This window comes from Mixophyes fleayi, chromosome 3 (assembly GCF_038048845.1).
Source record: "Mixophyes fleayi isolate aMixFle1 chromosome 3, aMixFle1.hap1, whole genome shotgun sequence".
Taxonomy (NCBI): Eukaryota; Metazoa; Chordata; class Amphibia; order Anura; family Limnodynastidae; genus Mixophyes; species Mixophyes fleayi.
In genome coordinates, this window is record NC_134404.1 from 245,072,268 (window position 1) to 245,098,532 (window position 26,265).

General features: G+C 39.5%; 1 long non-coding RNA gene across 1 annotated transcript; it reads right to left on the reverse strand.

Annotated features, from left to right (window-relative positions):
- Nucleotides 1-1,678: 1,678 nt before the first annotated feature.
- On the reverse strand, nucleotides 1,679-2,324 carry LOC142142921 (uncharacterized). The gene is made up of 3 exons (XR_012689401.1): nucleotides 2,278-2,324; nucleotides 2,084-2,186; nucleotides 1,679-1,787 (listed from the first exon to the last, which is right to left on the reverse strand). It is a non-coding gene; the product is annotated as an uncharacterized LOC142142921 (long non-coding RNA).
- Between the last annotated feature and the right edge of the window lie 23,941 nt (nucleotides 2,325-26,265).

Genomic DNA, 26,265 nt, shown 5'->3' on the forward strand with positions numbered 1-26,265 from the left:
AGGCAACTCGGGTCTCCATTGTGTGCCTGGGAAAAGTGCCAAGAAACAGAGTGACTCTCCATTCTGTGTTTAATATTGCGAACATGTTCCTGGATACCGCCTTTTAATGGGCGTTTCGTTTTTCCTATATATCTCAGCTGACATGAACATTCCAGCATGTAAATAACAGAGGAAGTTAAACAATCCATATGTTGTTTGAGGACATATTTCCTACTGTTATTAAAATTCGTAAAATGAGTTTTCACTGGATTGAGATATTTACAAATGTTGCAGTGATTGCATCTGAAAGATCCTACAGTATCTGGAAGAAAAGTGGCCTGTTTTTTCTGCAACCCCGACGTATTAGATAGTAAACTCGGGGCCAACATTTCCTTCAAATTTCTGTTCTTTCTAAAAACTATTAATGGTTTCTCCGGAAGGATCCTAGATAGAATTGGGTCTCTCTTTAGAATACCCCAATGCTTATTGAGTGTTGTTCTAATGATGTTCTAATTTTTATTAAACTCTGTTATAAAAGCAACCATTTCATTTTCTGTATGTCTTATAGTATATTTAAGAGTTTCAGATCGATCTCATCCTTTGATTTTAACGGCGGCTTCCTCAATAAGTTCACTGGGATATCCTCTCTCCCTAAATCTGTTAGAATATATTGTAAGGCGCCCTGCTTGTTTTTCTGTTGCAGTAATCCATTCCGTCCGGATTAACCATCTGGCGTCAGGCTATCGAGGCTGCCACTCTTACAAGAGTCAAGTGATTTTTATGTACTGTGTATACGGGACTAAATTGTTATATATTGTATATTTATACATATTCCATCTTACTATTTTGAAGTGGTCACGCTGTGGTGATCAGCGCCAGATATATCTTTTATTTGCTATAATATATATATATATATATATATATATATATATGTTTTTATTTGAAAATATGTTTAATGTTAATAACAGTTAGTTAAAATAAAAGGATCCAGCGACTGGATTTTGAAGACCAAGGCCATGACGCTTTTCAAGAGCCAGCTTCTTGGACAGGTGCGTGTCATCATATGTAAACTGCACTATGCTATGTTCTGTGTAATGTAACCTTATGTAAAGTATCACTACTGACACATACTCACACTGAAATTACCTTTTTTCTCTTTTCCTTTCTCCAAAATGTACCTGTCACACCTATTTCACTGTGGATTGCAGACGGAACCAGCAACTGGATTTTAAAGACCAAGGCCATGACGCTTTTCAAGAGCCAGCTTCTTAGACAGGTGGGTGTCATCATATGTAAACTGCACTATGCTATGTTCTGTGTGATGTAACCTTATGTAAAGTATCACTACTGACACATACTCACACTGAAATTACCTTTTTTTCTCTTTTCCTTTCTCCAAAATGTACCTGTCACACCCATTTCACTGTGGATTGCAGACGGAACCAGCGACTGGATTTTAAAGACCAAGGCCATGACGCTTTTCAAGAGCCAGCTTCTTGGACAGGTGGGTGTCATCATATGTAAACTGCACTATGCTATGTACCTGTCACACCCATTTCACTGTGGATTGCAGACGGAAATTGATGCGTTGAACAAATATTTATTTTTCTATTATATTGTACAACAATCTTTCTAGATTATAATAATGAAAGACACATGTTTTAAACAAAACTATAACATCTTTTAATAATTTACATATTTTCTTTGTGCAATAAAATTTATATATCACAATTTAATTTTTCTGTGGTCTTTGCTTTTCTTCAATTTCTTGTATTTTTCAGAGTAGTTCTTCTATCCTCTTCAGTTGGCTGTGAATTATTTAAAAAAGTGTTTAATTTTTTTTCTTTTTTAAAAAACATAATACAGTTGAATTAAAATTGCAACAGTAGCATCATTAACAATCAATCCTCTATTTTAATTTTCATTAGGATTAAGTATTATCTTTTAAAAAATCCCTGATAATATTTCTGGAACTTTTTTTTTTTTTTTGCACTGTTATCAATAACATTTAACATTGAATTTTTTTTTACAATGAATGTTACAATTGTTAAAAACATTAACATATAAAAATAATTTAATATACATTTATATATCAATAGCATACCGTGGTTAATTATAGGTAAAACTAAATTCTTGTCGTTAGTTCTTCTTTGGGATAACTTCATGATTTGTAGCATAGACCATTAGATGATTATAAAATCTTTTGTCTAAGGGATTTAAACAGAAAAAAAATATATATAATACCTAATATAAAATGTAACATAATCAGATTAGTTTTAACACAAATATTACACTTACCATTGTTAAATATTCTTCCAGTAATTGAAGGATTACGTGCATTTTTTTTTTTAAAATACATACATATAGGCATTCATATACACATATATCTATATATCTATATACACACACATATATATATATATATGTATAAATGTGTATGTATATATATATGTATAAAAATAAAATAGAAGACTGGGGGCGCCACACATAGTGCAATTATAAGTGATACATAGTCGTATTCATCCAGAGATATATAATTCCCGTACCAGATATTCAAAGTAATCAAGCCAATGATTTATATGATGAATTCCTTCTGATGGCACCACGAATAACCTGGTAATCAAGGTAATCCTGGATAGTAGATATTGGGCTAGATTTACTATCAGGCGTGTTTGTAAACCCGCCGACTTTCGGCGGATTTGGCGGCGGTTTAGCCATCGCCGGATTTACTAAGGCTAAACCCGCCGTCCAAACGGCCAAAAATGATGTTTCCAAACCCGCCTCTGTATACATCGCCATGACGGTTTCAACAATGTTCAACATACAAACAGCCGGATTTACTATTAGGGGGTTTATAAAGCCGCCGGAAAACCGCCATTCAAAAGACCAAAATGAAAGCGCTGCTTGTGAGCGGCGAGATTGTTCAAACAGTGTGCTGTTTCAGATATTTGGGCAATCAGAACAGAAGGAAAAGGGCCATTTCATGTTCAAAGTTTTTTCCTTTGGGATTGTATATGTTAAAAGGCCAGTGTCTTGTAATTGCAGTGTTGTTTTGGTTTCTTTTTCTCTTGTGTCTTCCTACCATGCAATTTATTTACTGATTTAGTAGAGGGGTGTTATAGCGTACCTTTGTACTTTGGTAAACTAGGTTCAGGTTACTAGAATAATCTGGTTGGGTGGCTATGTATGCACCTGAAAAGGGGTTTGATATTATCCTGGCTGGCTGTTTGATACATAATCTAGCAATACATCAACTTACCCCACCGATTATTGCAGTAGACAGTGAAGAAGAAGGGGTCCGTGTCACATCTGGTGATGTGCAGAGCACAGAGGGCGGAAGGGAGATTAGAGACCGTCTACTTGCAAACTACTTTACGTGTAAGTACATAGTATGAAAAACATTTTTTGCTCAAAAATGTGTTTTATGTGAGTGCAATTTTTATATTTTATTTTAAATGTTTTGTAAATTGGAACCTTTAAAAACAGGATAGTGTGTACTCCTCATGTGGTAAATATGAACATCCCTGGATTGTGACAGTCAGAGGTCAATGTTTAAGTGAAATTAGTGCATAGTTTTTAAAACATCAGTATACTCTTGTTTAATTAGCAGAAAAGAAACACTGACACCATAGAAATTTAACTGCATTTATTGCAGAACACAATAAATAATAACGTATAATGCTTACGCAAACTTGTGAAAACATGAAGCAATAATAATTATTGCACTATTATACGTCTTTTTGCAGGCATATCACAATGCTTGGTGCCACTCTCTCCCCTCCCTCGCCCACCCCTGGTGCGAGCACCTCTCCTTGGAGGAGTACTCTGTACAGATGTGCTAGGCGTACTAGCGGTACTGGTGGTGGCTGAAGAGATAGGTGCCGGTAAACGGGCTACAATTTCTGAATGTAGTTGCCCTGCCAGCCGGGTCACATTGGCATTCCCCTCACGTACTGTGGAATGTAAGGCCTCCACAGCCCCAGTCATTTGGGCCCGCTGCACATTGGTCTGTTCTAAAGCTGTTGCCAGACGGTTGATTCCAGCAGGGAGTTGACTATTGGAGCGGTGTATCCGCCTCAACTGGGCCGCAATTTGGGACATGTGGCGAGTTTGCCTGTCCATGAATAATGTCTGTTGCTGCTGGAATGCGCCAATAGACAGCGCCATTTCTCTGGCTGGGTCCATAGGTGCAGGTGCAGGTTGGTGGTGTGATGGTTCAGCAGGGCCAGGTGAAACTTCCTGGAGGCCAGACACAGGGGCATCCACTGTTACCAGGGTGATGGTTGTTAGATCCTCTAGCTCAGGGGACATTTCCAGGGACTCCGCCTGAGGTGGCTGGTATGAAGAGGGCCCTGTGTATGAAAAATGACTGTAAGTATATAGTATATAATATGTTTGTATATTGCATTCTGAACACTGGATAGGAAATAATAATCTTTAGCAACTACAGATTCTTTCACAATGTTTGCATTCCTGATTTATAGTCCTATGCTACCTGCTTACGGATGCACTTATTATCCTTTTAATACCCATTATCATTTGGACTGTGTAGTACATGCTGGGTTATTTTGACTAAACTGCATGCTATCAAAAGTGGAGATGTTGCCTATAGCAACCAATCAGATTTTAGCTGTCATTTTGTTGAATGCAATAAATAAAGTAAAGGTATATTCTGATGGGTTTCTATAGGCAACATATCAGTTTAGTAAAATGTAGCCCTAACTTCTCATTGCAAACAATAAAAAGAAAAAAAAAAAAAACATTGACAGCAACATTTGCACAGAAAATCAAGTAACTCCATTATTTCTCTCCTAAACAGAAATCACGCACCTGCTTGCTCGTCTGTGCCCGAATCTCTCGCTGAAGGTGGAGGTGTAGGTCTGGCACTGGGACTGAACTGCGGTCCTGGCGATTCTGGATGTATTAGAAAAAGCATACAATGTATTTCCAGAAAAAAACAATTTCCAAATATACTGTTTATTGCACAAATGTGTTTGCAATTTTTGTATATTTTTTTCTATGAGAAAAAAAAACCTTTACAAACTATTAGAGGCAAAAATACACTTTGAAAATAAAAAAATAAAAAAAATAATAAGAAAAAACGTTTGCAAAGAGAACAGCAGTTTTAAAAAGAGAACAGCAGTTTTAAAAAGAGAAAAGCAGTTTTAAAAAGAGAAAAGCAGTTTTAAAAAGAGAAAAGCAGTTAAAATACTGTTAGGTTAAAAAAAACAAATAACTCACCAACTACTTGGCCAAAAGAGGGCGAGTCGGTGTCCTGGACATTTATGCCCTCTACAATTTCAGCCGGCATTATCTGGCGCAGCTCCTCCTCGTACGTGGTGTACTCCATACGAAGTGGGGGGCCACCACCCGTGCGCCTTGTCGACCTCCTTTCCTGGGCCATCTTCTCTTTAAGCCTCCTCTTAATATCAGAGAAGCGCTTGCGGCAGTGTGCCACTGTCCACTTCAGTGGGCCCACCGCGTTCACGGCATCACAGACTCTCCCCCACAGTTGGTGACGCCGCCTTAGAGGAGTCCGGGCTGCCAGGTTCCCTAGGATGACCTCGTAGCAGGGAATGATGTTGTGCACCAACACACAATTCTCATCATGTGAGAAGCGCACATTCCTCCCTGTCTTGGTCTTCCTGCCCTGTCCTGTCTCCTCAACCTCTCCCTCTCCCTCCTCTGACCCCTCAACCTCCATCTCCCTCTCCTCAGCCTGTTCTCCCCTCCTATCTCTGGACATTTTTACCCAGAAGACAGAAAAACACAAAACACTGAAGGACTTACAAACACAAAGAACAAACTACACTACCTACAGACACACTCTCCACACAGTCACACACAAGTAACACAGACAAAGGACAAGTCAAATACAAAAAATACAAGACAGAAAATAAATGAGAAAATAAATGTACAAAACAGGAAAAAACCACAGGACTACTCACACTTCAAACAGATATCGCTCCACCAATCCACCAAACTCCAACTCTCACCAACTCTCAGCAAACCACTATCCTCCAAACTCCTCTCACAAAACTCCTCAAACCCCTATCAAAGAAAAAGTGTCAGGCCAGTGATTTATATAGGGCTTGTGATGTCAAATCTCCTGATTTTTAAAATAGCCAATAGTAACAGGCCAGGAGACAGGTGTAATTTTCAAAAAAACCGCCTTTACACAAAAGCGCCGTCATTTAAAGCAAAAGCGCCATGTTCTATTCAAAGCCGCCGGCGGCTTTGAGCATTACATCCCGCCGTTACATCGCCGGCGGCTTCAAATTGAAGCTGAAATGCGCCCATTAGTAAATCCGGCTGTTTGCAATGCAAACACGCCGGAAAACCGCCGCGATGCATGGCGGTTTGAAGCCGCCATGCATCACGCCTGATAGTAAATCTAGCCCATTGCCTCCTGACATAGGGCAAGATGAACAGCTGCAAACTAAAATACAAGCCACAATGGTGTGATATCGTAAATGAACCAGACCAATATGCTTAAAAAGACGTCTAGATTGTCGCGGGCTGGTACCTTCCTCATCTGCAGACAGGTGTTGAATGACTGGGGAGCTGCCTACTGAATTTAAGTATTGGTCAGTTTTTATATCTGCCCTTCACAAGCGCTCTATTGGAAGTTTTGGGTATATATATGTATATCTCTCTATGTATGCATGTATGTATGTATGTATATATGTATATATGTATGTATGTATATATATATATATATATATATATATATATATATATATATATATATATATATATATATGAAATGTATATCTTTATGAATTATTAAAAATTGATCATCAAAATGAAAATATTCCAAAATGTTCAAACGTTGAAAACTTGTAAAACTTGTTGCTCCATATCTATCAACAGATCAATTATATCTTCTATTTCTGAAAAAAATAAAATTACAGAAATATATTGTTACTAAAATGTTGTTATTTAATAATAAATATGACCATAGATTGGGTTAATGAACGTACTAAATATTGAAGTATTAGATAATTAAAAAAATAGATAGACATTTGACTTATGTTGGGGGTAGATTGCATCACTGGATCCTCTGATGATGAAGATGATAGTAGTCTTCTTCGTGCAGATTGCAATTCTTCTGGGCTTGGCCTTGCAGACTGCACTGTCAAATCCAACGGTATCTCTGGGGTCCTTAAGCTGCTTATAGCACTTTGTGGTTGTCCTGTTTGAGGGATGGTTCCTGACACATTCCACTCTGGAAAATTAACCGAAAGGTTTTCCAAAAGCCTTCTTGAGCGCATTTCTTCATTTAAACTTTGAAGGTTGGTGGCTATGAGGATATTGGCTGTTGCAGTCTGTTGCTGATTCTGCGAAATTTGGTCTAGAGTATTGCAAATTCTTCCAATACTCACTTCGGTTCTTTCTTGGGAGGCTAAGATTCCGGAAAGAATAGTGGCAATGTCTCGATTGGTGTTTATCTGTAATTGCCTCTGTTTCGACATTTCCTCAGTAAGTCCAACAATGGCATCTTTGATTCCTCTCATGTTCTCTTCCATTGTTCTCCGAAACACTTCCTGGGAGTTTTCCATTTCTCTTGCAAGTGTTGTAAGTCTAGGAAAACTAGATGTTGAAGGTACACTTTCTCCACGTTGTATTCTAGATTGTGAAGTGTCTTCCAAACGGTGAAATGTTTGCTGCAGGGCCTCAAAAGCTGTGGTTGTTGTTGTAGCTATTTTGAAAGAAAAAAAAAATATATACACATACATACATATAGAAACTCACAACTATTTACTTAGAAAGATGCTATATTGTTTGACATTATTAATTAAAAAATATAATTATGACTCTACACTTACGCTGAATCACAGGAATTTCTGGTGAAAATGATAAAGAACCAGACTGATGGGAGTCTTCTGATTCTGAAAAAATAAAACATTATTACATTTTTTAATGACGTTAGTTACATTTGTCAGTATAATAAGGTCAGTATGAACTTGGCACTTTGTATTAATGATGGAAATTTACTGGTAGATACACAAAACGTTTGATTTATATCTTAAATGACCAGGGCCCTCTTACCAACTATTTGTATGTTCTGCAATGACGCCAATTCTGTCCTTGAACTACATGGTTGCTCTTCAAATGCAGTCTCTGAAACATGAGCAATGTTAAAAATTTGCCAAAAATCGGATTTTAATAAATTTAAGATTTTTTTGTTTTTTTAAAACCAACCTCTTCTTCTTTTTTTAGTGATGTTAGTCACCGTAGAAACTGATGATACACTCATTCGTTTTCTTGGTATTTCTGTTTGAAATTGCTTTGTTTTAGATTATTACAAGACATAGATATATTTTTTTTTTAAAAAATTAATTTTTTTTTTTCATACATACCTGTTGTCGCATGCGATCCTTTTTTCTTAGAGAGTAGGATGTCCTTGTGTGTTTGAACTACCCAAAAAACAAAAAATGAAAATGTTTTTTAGATATTGATTGATGACATACACATATTTTTAAAACAAAAATTGCCCCTGACACTCAAAATTGCCCCATGACTAATGTTTGCCCAAAAAAAAATAATGCCTGATTCATTAAGCATTTAACTATATAAACTGCTAATTTTGGTCACTCGGACAAAATAATGTTACAATTAAAGGGCTGCAAAATATTATTCTGTTTTTCAAAAAAAAATCAATACTGACTGTTTTTTCACGAAACACACAAATATCATCTGTGTACAAATAAGCTCTCAAAGATTAGTGCAACAGGAAAAAACAGGCAGTATTTAACTTATGTGCAAAACAGAATACTAACTTGCACACCTTGCATTGTTGCATGTTTTTGTCCAGGATACTTAAATAACGTTTCTAAACTTACGATCCTTAATGAATCATGGGTCATGTCATTAAATAGATTAGAATTAAATTATAAAAAAAATATATGGTTCAAGACCAAACTCCTCCTTTATATGCCTTCTTTGACAGTATCATATATATATATATATATATATATATATATATATATATATATATATAAATATACACACACACACACACACAAACACACACCTGACCTAACAACACATACATCGATACACACACACATATGTGTGTGTACATATATTAAAATATATACACATACATACTTTGGTGTAAGAGACAAGAAAACAAACACACACATACACAAAAACATGTGCACGTTTTAGACCATAAGAACAGTATATTAAAGGTAGACGTGTACATAAAAGAGTGTTTATTACGATAAAAATGGATCAATATCTACAATTTAACCACTATGGCTATATTTATCCATTTATATGTTAATAAACACACTTATATATACATGTCTACCTTTAATATACTTTTTTATGTTCTAAAACGTTCACATGTTTTTGTGTATGTGTGTGTTTGTTTTCTATTCTCTTACACCATAGTATGTATGTGTTTATATTTTAATATATGTATACACACACCTAAAAAATAGATATATCTATATATAATCATATGCACACATTCACAACCACCTGTTTAATGTTTATTCATTCATCTATGTCAAAAATATAACTAAAATGGGTATATTTTAGATAAAGAGAAATGAGTATACATAAAACAGTGGTGATTGAGAATGTGTGCATATAACATATATAAATATATTTAATTTACATTGAAAAAAACTTTTGGCTGCATGATATACACAAACCAAAATCCTATTGTCAAGGTGGGGTTCATTTACATATTGGTTTGTATATATGCAGATTTCAATCGACAGCTGTGTGTACATTGTAAAATAAATTTTGTATACAAACAACACAAATGTACAGTAACAATAACCATGGGTAATGATAACATATGATTTTCGTTTGAGAATATATTTTAGACATAAGATATGTGTGTGTGTGTTTGTATGTATGTGTGTGTGTGTGTGTGTGTATGTGTGTGTGTGTGTACATGTGTGTGACTGGTAAAATATATATAAGTATCAATATAGTCAAACAAAAAACACTTACCAACTTGGCTGGCAGCTGTGTCAGGACATCCTTTTGATCTTTTCTTAGATGGCCGCTTGGAAGTTGGCTCTACAATTAAATTTAACAGTGTTAAAATTAAAATTATTTAAAAAAAAAATAAAAAAATTAATTAACACATCATCATAGATATAAACATATATACATACCTTCTGATAAATATGTTGAAGGTTCCTCTGTGTCCACAGCACCTTCCACACCTTCCACGAGTACAGGATCCAGGACCTCAGACAGCCTCACTTCCCAGGGTTTCATGCTGATATTTGCAGGTTTCCCACCACCAGTTTTTGCATGCCTCTTGGACGCAGCCATCTTCTTCTTTACAATCCGCTTACAGTCCCGGAAACGTTTCCTGCAATGCTCAATAGATTTTGGAACTTGCCCACAAGAAGTCACCTTGTCAGAGATCTGACACCAGATCTGGTTCCTCTGCTGACATGTGCCCGTTTACCATAAAGTACATCATAGTTTGTTACTATCGTGTCCACCAGGATGTTGTTCTGCTGCTCAGAGAAACGAGGTGCTCTGGTGATGTTACTACCACCTTCCTCAGGATCATCACCATCATCTTCTTCAGCCACTGTAGATTGCTGCGAGGGTCTGGAAGCCACTTTTTTAAGGAATCTCTGTCTTCTTCTTTCTTGTGCTCGATCTCTTTCTTCTGTTTCATGCTGCCACTCTTCTCCACTGCTGATATCTTCTTCATCCAGGTGTACCTGTTCAGAAAGATTTTCCCTATGCTCCCTAGACATACTGATATATGTATGCTATGTAGCTGCTATGTAGCTGAAATAAATAAAAGTAATGCTGGAGCTAAAAAGTAACTAAACTTTTATTTAATTGTGATTATTGCACATTATTGCACTTTTTCTGTATGTATTTTATTGATGTCTGCTATTAAATAAAATGTGTGGTGTTGTGTAGTGTTTGATGTAGTGTGTGGTGTTAGTACTGTGTAAAATATAACTTACTATAATGTAATGCAAAATAAAATGTAATGCAATGTATGTAAATAATGTGAAAATAATGAATAAAGGTATATAAAGATTCAAAAAGTACAATCCAGAATCTTACAAAACCAGAGGGTCTCAGGAATCAGCCACCAGCATCGAAATCTCTGCAAAATGGCACTTTGCAAAACAAAGTAGTTGTTTTTTATAGAAATGTGGGCGGGAAATCGCGAAAGGCGGGAAAAGGGTAAAAAAAAAAAAGCACTCAAGTCGGATATTATGCGATAAGGGGCTGGGTTAGGTATTACAATTGAATACCGTCATTTCCGGGAAGTTAATTTTTTGCGATGTCCGCGGTTTCCGCTTATTCGCGATATATTACGCGAATACGCGGACAATTGAATACCCCCTTATGATCCTTAATAAATCAGGCCCAAGATGACACTTAGGGCTAGATTTACTAAGCTGCGGGTTTGAAAAAGTGGGGATGTTGCCTATAGCAACCAATCAGATTCTAGCTTTCATTTGTTTAGTACCTTCTACAAAATGACAACTAGAATCTAATTGGTTGCTATAGGCAACATCCCCACTTTTTCAATCTCGCAGCTTAGTAAATCTAGCCCTTAGTCTAGATATACATACCGTTTGACACATTAATGTCTTGTCAGACACGTTGCAAAATTAAATTAAGGAATATAGACTGTGTTCTGAGATAACAATGTCCTTAGACTTATTAAAAAGTATAGATTTGTAAAAACCATCCTAAAATATGCTATAACAAAATTACAGCTACATAGTTTTGGTATGAATATAAAATTTAATATACACATAACCAGATTTATTTATTTTTTACAACTTAAAAAAAATGAAAATAAAAAACAAAAGTAAGATCAAATAAAAATATTTTTTTTCGGATTTTTAAAAGGTATTTGTTCACAACGACGAGTGTGACTTCTGGTTACCCATGATATGGAGGAGTCAGAGGAAGCATCCAAACTCACAAGGGGAGCAGATTGTGTCTGATGCTGTGAAGCTGCAGGGTCATGGCCAGGGGGGGTGGCAGGGGGCTGGACAAGGGGGGTGGCCGGGGGGCAGGACAAGGGGCTTGGCAGGGGGCAGGACAAGTGGGGTGGCATGGGGCAGGACAAGGGGGGGTGGCAAAAGCACGTGCAAGGGACATATAATAAAGATGGGCTAGGGTCGGGTCTAGGAGGGAGGAGGCAACAGACGGACCAGGGAGCGAGGAGAGAACAGACGGACCAAAGAGGGAGGAGAGAACAGATGGATCAGGGAGAGAGGAGACAACAGATGGACCAGGGAGGGAGGAGGGAACAGACAACTGATGTTGGGGGCTGGGGAATGAATAGTCTGAAATGGGTAAAGGTAATGTGCCGGAGGTGCGTTGGGAGTGGGCATGCAAGAGATCACCCAGGAGTGTGGCTATAGTAGACATTGTGGTATTTAGAGTAGCCATTTCGGTGGTGTGTGTGCTCATGAAAGCGATGAGTGTGCTATTGAGAGTGGTGAGTTGAAGCTCTATGCGGGGTAGAGTGCTCGCTATTTGTGCAAGGTGAGTGTTCCGTGATACAGTGGCGTCTTCAAATCGTTGGGATGCGAGTGAGAGTGCCTGCAACCTTGCAAGTTCAGCCGGATCCCTCTGAGGCTCCTCCACATCACAAGTAACTTCCTCCTGCACCTCTGGAGCAGCCTGGTGTTCACAATCTGTAGATAGAGAAAAAGAAACAAGAAGATATTAAATCCAAACAGTATCGCTAAAGGTTTTATTTGTAAACATTTTTAGCCACGCGTGATGTAGCATTGGTAAAGTGTAAGCTTCCATGGAATTTGCTAACAGGCCTTGACAGTCCACAAAATCAGACATAGGAACATATGTTGCTACTTTTTTCTATAAGGCAAACATATTGAGACATTTTGTCTTCAGTGTGTACATTTAATTTCCTACTATGTGATAGGCAAACACATTGTGCCATTAAAGTTTTACAGAAGACACATCCTGAGAGTTGACACATGTGCAGATACAGACACAAACATTAATAGACATTAAATAATGAAACTCATCATGTACCTAGGGGAGAGTGCTCTCCTGTTCGGGATGGGCTAGAGCCAGTGTCTGTGTCGCTCACCCCAACGATTTCTACAAGAGCAATTGCTGCACTTGCACGCTCCTCTAGGGGTGTTAAAAATGTCTCCAGGGGAGGACCCCCACCAGTCCCTTGGGCATGTTTGTGCGCCGGCACCATTTTAGCTTTCAGGCACCCTTTATAGTCTGCCCATCTGTGCAAATGACAAAGATTATGCCGTGAAATAGCAGATTACAAAACGAAAAGCAACTTCATTGTGTACTTTTGCTAATCACACAAAATAATGAAACAAATACACTGTAAAATGTGTGGGCCTTTTCCAGCGTGGATAATGTAGAAAACAGAACATGTTAATGTGACAAAGTCCCATGGTGATTTTGTAGTAGAACTAAGGCTCTGATAGAGAAATGACTTACAGACACAAGGTGGGTTAAGCTCACAGTTGTCTAACTAGTACTATGGTTACAATTATCCAACCTAAATTGGACTTTAGAACAAACATTTGATTTGTACCGTTTCTGCATTTCTTACGTTCTATGGTCGAAGGTTGAACTTTCATTGATTTTTCTGGTGATTTCCACCCATTTTTGAGCGCGTTCATGGCCCGTTATTGGGTGATCATCAGTGTGGAAAAGCAAGATCACTTGCTCCACATGTACTTCCAGCTCCGCGTCTGTGAAATTGGGCCTCCGGCGGGTTGGCAGCCCTGGGGTCCACTCTGAGCTGGGCCCTGCATCAGACATATTGCTCTAGAAAAGAAAAGGAGTGTGTTTATTGGCAAAGCAAACAGTCAGGTGCAATGAAACATCGTAGGCCAACCCACCCCCTTACAGATTGCATTTGACAGACTCCAACCTATGTATCAAGCACATGCCCCTTAATCTAAAAAACATTGTTGTTTCTATATATAACCAACAGTCTCTTAGGCAACTGTATTTTACAATTAGTTGGCTAAAATAACTAATTCAACAGTCTGCTAATACTCTCCACTTTATATTTTATTACATTGTTTATCATGTTGCCAACACAGTTAACTCACCTATCCTCCATTTAAAATCCTGAGCAGGAACACAAGAATGTGATTGGAAATGTAAGGTGATTGTAAAATATAGCCACCACCAGGATTAAGCGTGTAGACTAGAATTTTTTTTTTTATTCATCCAAATAAGTGCATAGATACATTTGCAGTAAAAGGACCATCAATGCTATATTCAACTTATTAGTGTGTTTGTTAGGTGGAAGCCCAATTGCAGAGTATAGCTTTAAATTGTATACTTTCCATGTACATTTTAAAGGACAAGGCCAGTCTTTCTTTGTTGAAAGCAAAGTAACACATATCTGACCCTAAAAAGCTGACTCCATAATGTGAGACAAATAATTTATCTTACTAAAATTAGATCACATCAAATTGTACTTACTGTTTGTTGATTTGATTCTAAGCACCACAAAATTTGACTAAATCTGTAAGTCACTTGGCCTGCCTGCCCTGCGAAATAGCAAATGAACAGGAATGAAAGTTAAGTCTAGGTGGGTTTAAAATAGGGATGTGCACCGGCGACTTTTGAGGTCTCGTGTTTTGTGTTTTGGATCCGGATTTTCGCTATTTTTGAGGTTCGGATTTGTCTCGCAAAACACTTGACGAAAGGTCTCGGTTCGGATTTAAGGTTTTGGATTCGGATTTTTTTGGAAAAAAACATAAAAAGTTTAAAAATCAAGTTTTTGGGATTATTTTCACTCCTAGGCTATTATTAACCTCAATAACATTCAATAACAAGCATTTCCACTAATTTACAGTGTATTCTGAACACCTCACAATATAGTTATTAGTCCAAAACGTTGCAACAAGGTATCTTTCTGGACTGCGTAGAGGAGTGGGTCACCACAATATATATTAAAAACCCTGAACTTTTATGATTCGCACCAATAAATGTACCTGGACTGCGTAGAGGAGTGGGTCACCACAATATATATTAAAAACCCTGAACTTTTATGATTCGCACCAATAAATGTACCTGGACTGCGTAGAGGAGTGGGTCACCACAATATCTTAAAAACCCCGAACTTTTATGAATCGCACCAATAAATGTACCTGGACTGCGTAGAGGAGTGGGTCACCACAATATATTAAAAACCCTGAACTTTTATGATTCGCACCAATAATTGTACCTGGACTGCGTAGAGGAGTGGGTCACCACAATATCTTAAAAACCCTGAACTTTTATGAATCGCACCAATAAATGTACCTGGACTGCGTAGAGGAGTGGGTCACCACAATATCTTAAAAACCCTGAACTTTTATGAATCGCACCAATAAATGTACCTGGACTGCGTAGAGGAGTGGGTCACCACAATATATTAAAAACCCTGAACTTTTATGAATCGCACCAATAATTGTACCTGGACTGCGTAGAGGAGTGGGTCACCACAATATATATTAAAAACCCTGAACTTTTATGATTCGCACCAATAAATGTACCTGGACTGCGTAGAGGAGTGGGTCACCACAATATCTTAAAAACCCCGAACTTTTATGAATCGCACCAATAAATGTACCTGGACTGCGTAGAGGAGTGGGTCACCACAATATCTTAAAAACCCTGAACTTTTATGAATCGCACCAATAAATGTACCTGGACTGCGTAGAGGAGTGGGTCACCACAATATCTTAAAAACCCTGAACTTTTATGAATTGCACCAATAAATGTACCTGGACTGCGTAGAGGAGTGGGTCACCACAATATCTTAAAAACCCTGAACTTTTATGAATCGCACCAATAAATGTACCTGGACTGCGTAGAGGAGTGGGTCACCACAATATATTAAAAACCCTGAACTTTTATGATTCGCACCAATAATTGTACCTGGACTGCGTAGAGGAGTGGGTCACCACAATATATTAAAAACCCTGAACTTTTATGATTCGCACCAATAATTGTACCTGGACTGCGTAGAGGAGTGGGTCACCACAATATATTAAAAACCCTGAACTTTTATGATTCGCACCAATAAATGTACCTGGACTGCGTAGAGGAGTGGGCACTGGGCACCACAATAAAATATATAAAAAACCTTCAACAGATCTGCATTACACTACACATACGGCTGCTCCTCCATCCTCTCCATCATATACATGTTGGAGTTTTAGCGTGTGACAACCTCTTGTTTTTGATAATGTCAGTGCATTTTGAATTTTTTTTTCAATTTGCCCCACACCACTGAATGTACTTTATCTATGATACGCATCTATCTATCTTGACTGCGTAGTGTGGTGGCCCCGGTACACAATTTGGTACCGAGGCCACAATATAATTAAAAAACCCTCCACGTGTCAGAATTCCACCAAACAAGTATCTGGACTGCATAGTGGGGTGGCCCCGGTACCCAATTTAATACCGGGGCCACAATACCTCCTCCAAACATGGTACAGACAATTCGTCATTGAGATCCCAGACAGACAGGGTCAAAGTGTTATTGTTTGACTTTGTAAACCCAAAAAACTGTCCCTGTTGCACATAGTCGTGCAATGAAGACTGACTTTTTCATTTAAAGGCACGATCTTTCAAGTGTAGTGTTTGTAAGTCTAAGTCATATTATACTTTTGGTAAAATTGGTTTATTTTGTTCCTCTTTATGGTAATTAGTAATAGAATTAAAGTATGAAATAGAATTAAAGTATGAAATAGAATTAAAGTATTAAATAGAATTAAAGTATGAAATAGAATTAAAGTATGAAATAGAGTGGTATATAGAGTTGTAGTGTGGTATAGATAGAGTGGTCCACACAATATAATAATAATAAAACCCTCCACGTGTCAGAATTCCACCAAACAAGTATCTGGACTGCATAGTGGGGTGGCCCCGGTACCCAATTTGATACCGGGGCCACAATACCTCCTCCAAACATGGTACAGACAATTCGTCATTGAGATCCCAGACAGACAGGGTCAAAGTGTTATTGTTTGACTTTGTAAACCCAAAAAACTGTCCCTGTTGCACATAGTCGTGCAATTAAGACTGACTTTTTCATTTAAAGGCACGATCTTTCAAGTGTAGTGTTTGTAAGTCTAAGTCATATTATACTTTTGGTAAAATTGGTTTATTTTGTTCCTCTTTATGGTAATTAGTAATAGAATTAAAGTATGAAATAGAATTAAAGTATGAAATAGAATTAAAGTATGAAATAGAATTAAAGTATGAAATAGAGTGGTATAGAGTTGTAGTGTGGTATAGATAGAGTGGTCCACACAATATAATAATAATAAAACCCTCAACTGGTCTGAATTCCACCAAACAAGTATCTGGACTGCGTAGTGTGGTGGCCCCGGTACACAATTTGGTACCGAGGCCACAATATAATTAAAAAATTGGGCATCAACTGTCACCGTTGTTTAATATCTGATACACCTAAATATGGACTGCACAGTGGAGTGGCCCCGGTAGTAAATTTGGTGCCGGGGCCACAATACCTCCTCCAACTTCCAAGTGTAGTGTTTATAAAGACAGACAGCGTCGAAGTGTTATTAGTTGACTTTCTTAACCCTAAAATTGTCCCTGTTGCAAATATTCGTGCAATGGACAGTTACTTTTTTATTGAAAGACTCAAGCTGTCAAGTGTAGTGTTTATAAAATATAAACAACAATACAGTAGTTTTAGAGCACGTCAATACCTCTTGTTTTAAATTATGACACGGCATTTTACTTTTGGTTTAATTTCTTGTATTTTTTTAAATTTGGTTTTACTTTTTGAACATGGCAAACGACTGTTGATTGGTCATATAATGCAAAAAAAAAAGGTCCAAGATGGAATTGTCCTTGGGCCCTCACACCCACCCTTATGTTGTTTAAATAGGACATGCACACTTTAACAAACCAATCATTTCAGCGACAGGGCCTACCAAACAACTTTGGCTGAAATGATTGGTTTGTTTGGGCCCCCACACCAAAAAAGCTATTCATCTCTCCCTGTACAGACTAAACAGGCTCTACTGAGGCAAGATGTTGTCCTCATCCTCAACCTCTGATTCCTCTCCCCCTACAGTGTGTACTTCCTCCTCATCACACATTATCAATTCGTCCCCGCTGGACTCCACAACCACAGGTCCCTCTGTAGTATCTGGAGGGCAGTGCTGTACTTCATTGAGGAATTGATTATTCATTTTTATAAACATCATTTTTTCAACGTTATGAGGAAGCAACCTCCTTCGCCGCTCACTGACCAGGTTCCCCGCTGCACTAAAAACTCTTTCCGAGTACACACTGGAGGGGGGACAACTCAGGTAAAATAGAGCCAGTTTGTACAGGGGCTTCCAAACTGCCTTTTTTTCCTGCCAGTAACAATATGGACTGTCTGACATGTCTACTTGGATGGTGTCAGCAAAGTAATCATCCACAATTTTTTCTATTGTGACAGCATCCAATGCAGCGAGAGTAGACATGTCTGCAATGGTTGGCAGGTCCTTCAGTCCGGACCAGATGTTATCAGCATCCCCGCCAGTGCCTCTTTTGGGAAAACTGAGCTTTTTCCTCGCAGCCATAGATGTGGAAGAAAATGAGGGTGGAGCTGTTGGCATGTCACGGTCCTCTTCAGAGGACAATCTCCTGACCAGCAGGTCTTTGCACCGCTGTAGACTTGTGTCCGCCGGAAACAGAGACACAACATACGCTTTAAACCGAGGATCGAGCACGGTGGCCAGAATGTATTCCTCTGACTTTAAAAGAGTGACCACCCTCGGATCCTGGCAAAGCGTACGAAGGGCTACATCCACAAGAGCTACATGCTTGGTGTAATCGCAATGGCTTACCAGCTCCTCCCTCACTTTCTCCAGCTGCTTCTGCAACAGCCTGATCAGGGGAATGACCTGACTCAAGCTGGCAGTGTCGGAACTGACTTCTCGTGTGGCAAGTTCAAATGGCTGCAGAACCTTGCACAACACGGAAATCAGTCTCCACTGCGCTTGACTGAGGCGCATCCCCACTCCTTTGCCTATGTCGTAGGTGGCTGTGTAGGCCTGAATGGCCTTTTGCTGCTCCTCCATCCTCTGCAGCATATAGAGGGTGGAGTTCCAGCGCGTCACAACCTCTTGTTTGAGGTGATGGCAGGGCAGGTTCATGCTTTTTTGATGTGCCTCTAGTCTGCGGTAGGCACTGGCTGAATGCCGAAAGTGTCCAGCAATTTTGCGCGCCACCGCAAGCATCTCCTGCACACCCCTGTCACTCTTGAGGTAATGCTGCACCACCAAATTAATGGTGTGGGCAAAACATGGGACGTGCTGGAAATTGCCCATATTTAATGCCCGCACAATGTTACTGGCATTGTCTGACACCACAAATCCCCATGAGAGTCTAAGTGGGGTAAGCCACTGGGAGATAATTTCCCTCATTTTCTCTAATATGTTGTCAGCGTTGTGCCTCTTATTAAAGCCTGTAATACACAATGTTGCCTGCCTTTGCATGAGCAGCCATTTTGTAGATGCTGCTACTGATGCAGCTGTTGCTGTTGCTGCGGAAGGGGATGCATCTACCCAGTGGGCTGTCACAGTCATATAGTCCCTCGTTTGCCCAGAACCACTTGTCCACATGTCCGTGGTTAAGTGGACAGTGGGTACAACCGCATTTTTAAGAGCACTGAGGACACTTGATCGTACTTCTCTGTACATTTTTGGTATCGCCTGCCTAGTGAAGTGGAATCTCGAGGGGATTTGGTACCGGGGACACAATACCTCCATCAACCCTCTAAATCCCACTCCACTGATGGCGGACACCGGGCGCACGTCTAACACCAACATTGCAGTTACAGCCGCAGTTATACGCTTTGCAATAGGGTGACTACTATCGTATTTTGTGGTCATGGCAAACGACTGTTGGACGGTCAATTGTTTTGTGAAAGACTTAGCGGTCTTACGACTTCCCCTCTGGGAAGATGACCGACTAACAGCAGCAACAGCAGCAGTGGCAGTAGTAGGCGTACCGCTGCAGGATTCCTCGGATGAATCCCGTATTGAGGAGGACTCAGTCTGGCTGCTGACTTGGGCTGCAGGACTGAATCTGATGGAGATTGTGGAGGAAGTTGACGAGGAGGGTGTTGCTGGTGTGTATCCAACTGGACCACGGGATTTAGGTGTCCCTGTACCGATGAGGGTCCTAGCCCCAGTTCCTGAACTAACCACTGAACTATGAAGGTTATTCAGGTGACGTATAAGGGAGGATGTTCCTAGGTGGGCAAGATCCTTACCCCTGCTTATTTGAGCTTTACATAAGCTACATATGGCCATACATTGGTTGTCTGGATTTGGATAAAAATAACTCCAGACCGAAGAGGTGCATTTTTTGGTCTTCTGACCAGGCATGACGATGGGCTTTTTCATCCCATGGACATCAGCTGTTTCCCCCCCTGGTGCCTCATTTACAATAACCACATCACCATCCTCATCATCAAGTTCCTCCACAGCGCCAGCTACATCATCAATAGCCTCCTCCCGAGCCACCTCTTCCCGTACAGTGATGGGAAGGTCAGGCTTGACAACCACCAACACCCTTGGACTCGCCTTGGGGATTTGTGATAATTTCTCTTTAGAAGGCAGAGTTGTTTGCTGTTTTGTTGCTGACAGCATAACTCTCTTCAATTTTTTGTAGGGGGGGGGAGGAGGAGGAGGGCTAAGATCCGTGGGTGAAGCTGAACCACTAGTCATGAACACGGGCCAGGGCCTAAGCCGTTCCTTGCCACTCCGTGTCGTAAATGGCATGTTGGCAACTTTACGTTTCTCCTCAGATGATTTAAAGTTTCTCTTTTTGCTACTTTTTCTTAACTTGGGCTTTTTGGATTTTACATGCCCGGTACTACGAGATTGGGCATCGGGCTTGGAAGACGACGTTGATGGCATTTCATCGTCTATGTCATGACTAGTGGCAGCAGCTTCAGCATTAGGAGGAAGTGGGTCTTGATCTTTCCCTACTTTATCCTCCAAATTTTTGGTCTCCATTATATGTAGCACAAGATACTGCAGAATGTGTGAACTTGGTAATATTGCAGTACCAATGGACTTATACTGCTGGATTGGTTTTGCAAATTTGGTTATAATTATTATATATATTTTTTTTTTTAAATTTTTTATTTTTTTTTACTTTTTTTTTATTTTTAAAAAACTTGGAATAGTGGGGAAATAACTATGCCCTTAGAAGCACAGAGCACAGGACAAAGCACCACTGGACTGAACAGGACACGGCACAGGACCCAGCAGCACTACGGAACTCAGCAGGACAGAGCACAGGACACAGCACCACTGGACTGATACTGCAGAATGTGTGAACTTGGTAATATTGCAGTACCAATGGACTTATACTGCTGGATTGGTTTTGCAAATTTGGTTATAATTATTATATATTTTTTTTTTTTTTAAATTTTTTATTTTTTTTTACTTTTTTTTTATTTTTTAAAAACTTGGGAATAATGGGGAAATAACTATGCCCTTAGAAGCACAGAGCACAGGACACAGCACCACTGGACTGAACAGGACACGGCACAGGACCCAGCAGCACTACGGAACTCAGCAGGACAGAGCACAGGACACAGCACCACTGGACTGATACTGCAGAATGTGTAAACTTTGTAATATTGCAGTACCACTGGACTTTTACTGCTGAATGTGTGAACTTGGTAATATTGCAGTACCAATGGGCTTATACTGCAGGATTGGTTGTGCAAATTTTGTGGTAATTAAAAAAAATTAAAGTAGTTTTTGGTATTTTTTAAAAAAACTTTTTTTTATTTTTTTAAACAATGGGGAATATTGGGGAAATAACTATGCCCTTAGAAGCACAGAGCACAGGACACAGCACCACTGGACTGAACAGGACACAGCACAGGACCCAGCAGCACCACTGACCTCAGAAGGACAGAGCACAGCACACAGCACCACTGGACTGATACTGCAGAACACAGCACAGCACAGCACAGAACTAAACAGCACAGAACTAAACAGCACAGAACTAAACAGCACAGAACTAAACAGCACAGAACTAAACAGCACAGAGGACCACCTAACACACCCTCCCTCTACCCTGATCAATGCCCGAGTGAAGATGGCGGCGACTAGCGGGGAATTTATAGGATCCGAGTATCGCGAGATCCGACAACGGGATTATGAGTCAGAGCCTCAGTTTCACTTTTGAATTTGGCGCCAATACCCGGATCTGTCTCGGATCCGACTCGGATCCGCAACGTTCGGGTGGGCTCGGATTTCATAAATCCGAGTGCGCTCATCCCTAGTTTAAAAGCATGATTTGATTAATAAACCAGGTGTACACTCTCTTCCTAATTGGGGAGCACAGAGTACTAGTTTGAAAACCCAAACACCTTAGCGTTTTTTCAAATTATTTAATGACCCCATAAGGTACAAACAGATTACCTAATGTACTATATATAGCTAATCAATCATTAAATAACTGGCTATTTACAATGTGAGAGAGTCCCCACAAAGGATGATTTCAAACGTATACTCATCATCCAAAGTATTTTAGATCCCTCCACTGTACAGAGAGAGTTTGAAGACTTAAATTCCCTAACATTTTCACACAGACTACTGGCAATTTGTTACAAAACCAAATTACCCACCCAGTAGTATGTTTGATGGGTGTTGTAGTCAACACATGCAACAAACATGCAAACTCCACACACGTACGGCTAGGGTCATAACTCAAACTCCTGACCCCAGTGTTTTCAGAGCAAAGTGCTAACCACTAGGCCACTGAGAAATTCCACATCCCTATACCAAAAACAATAATATGTGACAGGTCATGTGAAATGCTTTGCGTGTATCATGTTTAGCTCCTTGCTTTGTAGTAGCTAACATTTGTGTCTGCTGCCAATGAGAAGTTTATTAAAAATGTATGATCACCTGGTTATCTTAATACTATCGGTTTATTAAGCTGGTGATTGTGTTAGCAATATATTTTTTTTATTTGTTTCAAAATGACCGGGCACGTTGGGAACAGCGGCAACGCTGGCAGGTGGTGGTGGTGGAGGAGGAGAATGAAGAGGAGGAGGATGAGCAGTACCAGCTGCAGCAGCAGGTGCCAGTCCGGGCCGAGGGTGAAGCCAACCCAGAGACGAAGGCGGAGGAGCAGGGCGAGGCCAGGACGAGGCGGTGGAGGACTCTGTTGACGATTCTGAGGCCGAGTCCCATCCTGCGCCCCAATTCTCTGGGGAGGCAGAGTTGTCTTTGGAGGCAGCGGAGGCGGAGCCAGACCCCGATGTCCAGCAGGACCAGGAGGGAGACAGTCAACTGCTGGTGCCTCAAGCTGGTGAGGCATTAGAAGATAGTAAGTCTTTACAAAAAAGTTTTTTTTTATTTTGATACCACTGCAATGTCCATAAATTTTGTGACTAATCCCTTTTGGAACACATGTTGATTGAAAGGTGACATTTATGACACAGGTTGCAATGATAATGGGCATCCAAATGTGAGTTTGTGTAAGCAAGAAAAGAACAGCCAGAGCCATCTTAACACATGGCCACGCAGGGCAGACGGACCCGATTAACTTGTCAACTTGTCAGTATATAATGCTCTAGATTTTCCATGCAATTGTCAAACAATTCTCTTGCAATGAGGCGAGTTAGCGTTTGGTTCGAAACAATTGATTTATCAAAAAATTTTCAAAGTTATTTAGTACTGTGCCACCTCTGTGTGTATGAGTATTTGGATTTGAACATCTTTGCATTGCAAAATCAACTGTCATGTTAGATTTGCCAAACGTTTATAGATAAATGTCTGCTCTTCAGCAGACTTTTTAGTTTGCAAACATTGAATTTGTGGGAGGAAGCAACAAGTATGAGCTTAATTTTCGTGCCAATTTTAAAAGAATTCCTGTGATTGATTGTGTAGGTAGGGCCTCAGTGTAGTGCTTTGGCCTGGGAACAATAATGCTGTTAAGACAACCCTGTCCACGCCCCTCTCCCCGGGGCACACCAGAATGTAGTACATCTATACAAATGCTACACCAAAGCCTTATCAACGTTATATGTGCGGCCAATGTTTTTGGAGCCAGAGGCCTAACAGTTTACAGTAATGTAACAGTACACATCTCTAGTAATTCCTGTCTGTTTGACAAAGTAGGTTTGCATGTATTTTAATTTTTTTTTTTTGTTTTCTTTCAGCACACATGGAGGAAGCTGACAGTTGGCCTACTGTCGAAGTCGTATAATTGGATGAACAAAAAGTATATTGGTTAATATTGTTTTATTGTGCGATTGCCCTCAGCATGCCATGCTACAAGGGGCATGGCGCTATCACGCGGTAAAATACGCACGCACACACTCGCACTACAACATTTGGTTATTTATATATTTTATATTTATTAAAGGTTCCAATCCACATTCATTTATTAGATTGTATATTTATTTATATATAATACTGTAGTAAAGGTTTTTATGGTTCAGGTGTTTTAAAAGATAAAGAGTTTGGTCTCATATTAAAGCTTATTTCACCAGCATTAACCTGGTGTGGACGGAATAGCGATCACATCTAGCGATCGCAAGATACAAGCAATATGAGATTAATGCTCTTAAATACTTTTGTGTGGGTCAGTTTGAACTGGTCATTCAGAGTCAAATCATGGGAACAATAGGGTGGGGGATGTTCCCTTCACCCTTTGTAAGGATCAAATTAATTGACCTATAACTTGCAAGGAACTGGAATGCCATCAAGCCTGGACCAATGAAGACCTCACTAAGAGTTGTAATCTGTACAGTATATACAAGCATGTTGGCTTTTGTTAGCTCTCTTGGAAGCTGGAAAATGGGACCGCATGGCTGCATTCATTGAACCTGAGTGAAACCTATAAGGAGGATGTAATGTATTCAGTGTTTTATACTTTCCTGTTTTAATGTAACATCTTTAATAGGTATCATGGATCGGCTATATTGTACTGTATTGTACTTATTTATTGAACTGCTAAACAAATTGCTTTTGCTAAATAAATTGCTTGTGCTTAGGAAACACAATACAATCCTTGGGCAATGCTTATTTGAAACGATAGAATTACTTTAATAATTTGGAGGCTCGTCTGGGACTACATTGCTCACAGATTCACAAAACTGACGGATTTCGGTTTTCCAACAAAGGGTGGGATGAGAACATATGCCTTTATATCATCTAGTGTTGCTAAATCGAATATCCGCTTTGTGCAATCTATGGGGTGCTAGTGAGAATCTAGGGACAAGAAGAAAAGAAAGAAAAAAAAACTATTTCTTTTTCATGTCATTTTGCGATTTAAATGTGGTTTGTTTGCATTGCATAGCGTATGTGTTCCTGCATTAAGTATGTGAACTTCCGGTATTGTTGCCATGGGTTTAAACAGTCGTGTTCATAGTCTGTTATATATGCATAGTAAAATCACTTGGTAAAACCTCTGAAAAGATAGTGCCATTGTTTGGGAAATTTATTTTCTGCACAGAAAAGGTGTATGTGTCTTTTGATTGTATGATTTTGAAGTGAAAGTTGATTTACTGTTGAAAAGACAGGGATATCGGTTGCCGTCTGATGAGGCGGGCTGGACAACCGAGGTTAAGTATACAAGGCAGGTATACTGGCAGCAAAAGCTCTGTTTGAAACGAGAACATTTAAAGAGGCTTTTGAAACGTGCTCCCCAATAGTAATCGCAAAGTTTAGCAATAGCTAGTATCGCTAAGCGGTGCGATTGGACCGCATGGTTTATTGTTCAACCGTGATTGTGAATTGGGTGGAGATGCGGGAGGATTTACGCTGGTAAGGCGGGTAAACTTCGATGCTACCAGTTCAGTAATATACTCAACAGATTTGGTGGTAGAGGCAGGATATCGAAGTGCTGATAGCCTTGTGGCCGACATTGATATTTCTGTGTGAGGAGGTGTGTGGGCATAGCCTGTGAAACCGTCCACAAATAGGCTCAGTTTGAAAGGAGAACAGTTAAAGAGGCCGGTAAAGTCTCTAGTAGGATCTGTTTGAAAAGAGAACAGTTAAAGAGGCCCTTTTTGCGTAGCATTGAGAAAAAGGTTGTATTCACAATGGGTGCGAAGCAAACGCTAGAGATGGTTGTTGTTGTGCTGCCTAAGGAAGGACCAATTGGCTTGGCGAGGTTCCGTATCGTTTAAAAAGTATGGTGCATACGCAACGGCAAATTGCGACATATGGGTCAAGATGACCCGTGAGTGTGTGAAATCTTTCCCAAACATAGGTAGTTTTGAGTCAGTGGTGTTAAATAATGTTA